This window comes from Salvelinus fontinalis, chromosome 5 (genome assembly GCF_029448725.1).
Source record: "Salvelinus fontinalis isolate EN_2023a chromosome 5, ASM2944872v1, whole genome shotgun sequence".
Lineage (NCBI taxonomy): Eukaryota > Metazoa > Chordata > Actinopteri > Salmoniformes > Salmonidae > Salvelinus > Salvelinus fontinalis.
Window position 1 is genome coordinate 47426500 of NC_074669.1, and position 4861 is coordinate 47431360.

Sequence of the window (4861 nt, forward strand, 5' to 3'; positions counted from 1 at the left end):
TTAATCGATACGAAATAAAGATGATTGTTTGAAGAAATGACAAAGTCTCTCTCAGTACTGAATTTCCACAACAGCGGCCACTTGAGTATCTGGTCAATATAATGCAGGGCTGACAAACTCATTCCACGAAAGCAGTGTTTGCGTGTTTTTGTTTTTTCCTTTCAATTAAGACTTAAGACAACTAGGTAAGGGGAGTTCCTTACTAATTAGTGACCTTAATTAGTCAATCAAGTACATGGGTGGATTGAAAACCGGCAGACACTCGACCCTCCATGAGATGAGTTTGACACGTGACATAATGGATCATCTGTGGGGCTGCTCATTCTCTCAAAGACGCCATAATTGGACAGATACAATGATGCGATGTCTATGGGTTAGCCACACAGGTAGCTAGCTAGCTAACGTGGAATTGGACTGGGAAGGAGAAAATGGCTTCTAGATCATCTCTCCCAGTGCACTGTCCTGTGTGCTGTGCCAAGGATCCTATCATACGGTCGCAGTTTCTAAACATACTGTACTGTCTTTGATACTGTGTGGTGGCCACAGCTTCTGTATAGTATACAGAAAAAAAATATTGGAATACAAATATATATATATTTTTTTTAAAATAATACAGTGCATCAAGAAAGTATTCAGACCCCTTGACATTTTCTACATCGTTACATTCCAGCCTTATTCTAAAATTGATTTAAAAAAATCCTTCATCAATCTATACATTATACACCATACTGACAAAGCCAAAACAGGTTTTTAGACATTTTTGCTAATTTATTACAAATAAAAACTGAAATTTACACAAGTATTAAGTATTCAAACCCTTTACTCAGTACTTCATTGAAGCACCTTTGCCAGCGATTCTAACCTAGTCTTCTTGGGTATGACGCTACAAGCTTGACTCAGTTGTATTTAGGGAGTTTCTCCCATTCTTCTCTGCAGATCCTCTCAAGCTCTGTCAGGTTGGTTGGGGAGCGTTGCTGCACAGCTATTTTTAGGTCTCTCCAGAGATGTTCGATCAGTTTCAAGTCTGGTCTCCGGCTGGGCCACTCAAGGACATTCAGAGACTTGCCCCGAAGCCACTCCTGCGTTGTCTTGGCAGTGTGCTTAGGGTCGTTATCCTGTTGGAAGGTGAACCTTCACCCCAGTCTGAGGTCTTGAGCAGGTTTTCATCAAGGATCTCTCTGTATTTTGCTCAGTTCATCTTTCCCTCGATCCTGACTAGTCTCCCAGTAACTGCCTCTGAAAAGCATCCCCACAGCATGATGCTGCCACCACCATGCTTCACCATAGGGATGGTGCCAGGTTTCTTCCAGACGTGACACTTGGCATTCAGGCCAAAGAGTTCAATCTTGGTTTCATCAGACCAGAGATTATGGTTTCTTATGGCAAACTCCAAGCGGGCTGTCATGTGCATTTTTACTAGAGGAGTGGCTTCCATCTGGCCACTCTACCATAAAAACTTGACTGTGGAGTGCTGCAGAGATGGTTGTTCTTCTGGAAGGTTCTCCCACCTCCCTGACCAAGGCCCTTCTTCCCCGATTGCTCAGTTTCACAAGGTGGCCAGCTCTATGAAGTCTTGGTGGTTACAAACTTCTTCAATTAAATATGATGGAGGCCACTGTGTTCTTGGGGACGTTCAATGCTGCAGAAATGTATTGCTACCCTTCCCAGAGCTGTGCCTCGACACAATCATGTCTCAGCATTCTACAAACAAATTCCTTCGACCTCATGGCTTGGGTTTTGCTCTGACATGCACTGTCAACTGTGAGACCTTTTATAGACAGGTGTGTGCCTTTCCAAATCATGTCCAATTAATTGAATTTACCGGTGAACTCTAAGTTGTAGAAACATCTCAAGGATGATCAATGGAAACAGGAAGCACCTGAGCTTAATGTCGGATCTCATAGTAAAGGGTATGAATACTTAAATTCTGTTTTTATTTTTTAATAAATGTGCATACATTTCTAAGAACTTGTTTTCACTTTGTCATTATGGGGTATTGTGTGAAGATTGATGAAGAAAACATTTTATTTAATCAAATTTAGAATAAGGCTGTAAATGTAACATTTGGAAAAAGTCAAGGGGTCTGAATACTTACCAAACGCATTGTATGTAAGGTCCCTCATTCAGGTATTGAATTTCAAGCACAGATTCGACTACAAAGACCAGGGAACTTTTTGAAAGCCTTTTTGAAAGAAGGGCAGTGATTGGTTGATTTAAAAAAATAAAAAAATAAAAAAATATATTGAATATCTTATTGAGCAAGTTAATAATTATGCTGTGCATTATATATTAAACGACCCGGACACATATATACAGTCATCCTTCTGAACTGAGCTGCAGGACAGGAATACAATTGTACAGGGATGTTAACCTGAGGCCATTGGTGATTTTAAAACAGTTATTGAGTTCAATGTCTGTGATGGTAGAAAACTGAGGATGGCTCGACAACATAGTAGTGACACCACAATAATGACCTAAATGACAGGGTGAATAGAAAACACAGAAATATACAGAATAACAATATTCCAAAACATGCATCTTGTTTGCAACAAGGCATTTAAAGTAATACTGCAGAAACAACAAACACAGCATCGGAATACACTTTTTGGCTTAAATGCAAAGCCTTGTGTTTGGGACAAATCTCACACATCACTGAGTAACCGCCTCCTTATTTTCAAGCATGGTGGTGGCTGCATCATGGTATGGGTATGCTCTACATAGGCAAATAGTGGGGAGTTTTTCGGGATAAAAAGAAACGAGATGGAGCGAAGCATAGGCAAAATCCTAGAGGGAAACCTGTTTCAGTCTGCTTTACACCAGACTGCTAGAGGAATTCACCTTTCAGCAGGACAATGACCTACAACACAAGGACAAATCTACACGAGTTGTTTACCAAGAAGAGAGTGAATGTTCCAGTTTTGACTTAAATCTGCTTGAAAATGTATGGCAAGACTTGAATATTGCCATCTAGCCATGCTCCCCCAACATCTTGACAGAGCTTGAAGAATTTTGAAAATAATAAATGGGCGAATATTGCACAATCCAGGTGTGGAACGTGCTTCTAAGCTTACCCAAGAAGACTCAGAGCTGTAATCGCTACGAAACCCTATAGGTGCCTTCTACAAAGTACTGACTCAAGGGTGTGAATACTTGTGTAAATGAGATATGTCTGATATTTCGGGGAGTTTGTATTTAGAGGTCACTTCTTCTAAACCTGAAAAGGGACACCTTCAAAATGTTACGCATCGAAAACAGACAAATGTATAAAAATCAGACTTAAAACTTCTTCTTAATAGGGGGCGCTGTTTTCACTTTGGGAAAAAATAGTGCCCAAATTAAACGGCCTCGTACTCTGTTCTAGATCATATGATATGCATATTATTATTACTATTGGATAGAAAACACTCTGAAGTTTCTAAAACGGTTTGAATTATATCTGTGAGAAAAACAGAACTCATTTGGCAGCAAACTTCCAAACAGGAAGTGAAAATTCTGAAAATGGTAAAAAATCTTCTTTACATTCTCTTTGGATAATTCATGTGTAAGGCCTTGCTTATTCAATTGCCTTGTATTTATGGATCTGTATGCACTTCATACGCCTTCCACTAGATGTCAACAGGCAGTAGAACGTTGAATGAAGTCTCTAGCCTTTTCTGGGACCGGATGGGACTCGTTGGAGTGAGAGGTCAGCCATATCGGTAGTACTTGGTGACACACGAGGATTTGTCATATGGTTGGTTGCAATTCGTTTGGTAGACACAAGGAAATGCTCCGTCTGGGACGTTATTGGATGTATTTCTTAAAAACATCCTAAAGATGGATTCTCAAGTTGAGTTTGACCAGTTTATTCAACTTTTATTTTGACTTTTTGAATTTTTCGTTCATGCCCAAAATCTAAGGTAAGGTAAGGGAATATTTATGATGTTATTTCGTATTTTTGTGGACTCTTTGGACTCCAACATGGCGGAGAATGGCTGAGCGCTGTCTCAGATTATTGCATGCTGTGCTTTGTACTAAAGTTATTTTTTTAAATCTAACACAGCGGTTGCATTAAGAACCAGTGTATCTTTCATTTGCTGTACAACATGTATTTTTCAGCAAAGTTTATGATGAATTTTTCTGTTAGATTACATCGCTGTCTAAAATGTCTGGTTTTATTTGTGCAATGTAAAACCCAGATTTGTAGCTATAAATATGCACATTTTCGAACAAAACATAAATGTATTGTATAACATGAGGTCATAAGACTGTCATCTGATGAAGTTGTTCAAAGGTTAGTGATTCATTTTATCTCTATTTGTGGGTTTGTGAAAGCTATGTTTGCCTTGAAAAAATGGCGTTGTGTGTTTGGCTAGTGTGGTGAGCTAACAAATATATATTGTGTTTTCGCTGTGAAACATTTTAAAAATCGGAAATGTTGGCTGGATTCACAAGATGTTTATCTTTCATTTGCTGTATTGGACTTGTGATTTCATGTAATTATATTATATGATATTCCCTGTGGCGCTAGGCTAGGCTATGCTATGCTAGTCAGCGTTTCTGATGAGGAGGATCCCGGATCCGGGAGGGTGATTTAAGTATTAAGTAACCACATTTTGGGCCTATTACAATACAGGAACCACGACGAATTTGAAGAATATTCACTTGCTGAATGTGCGCCAATCTGGGCAATGGAACGGTCTGCGTGGCCATCTCTGTTGCGATGTCACCTGCTAGTTTGGGAAGTGACCTCTGCTCAGACTACGAAGATGAATACCAGTAGAATGTTGTCGTCAATATGATTTTTTTTTTTTGTGCCAGAGCTGCCTCAGCTGATACCGCTGTCTGTACACTGAAAGTGGCATTAGTTTGATTTGCAAAG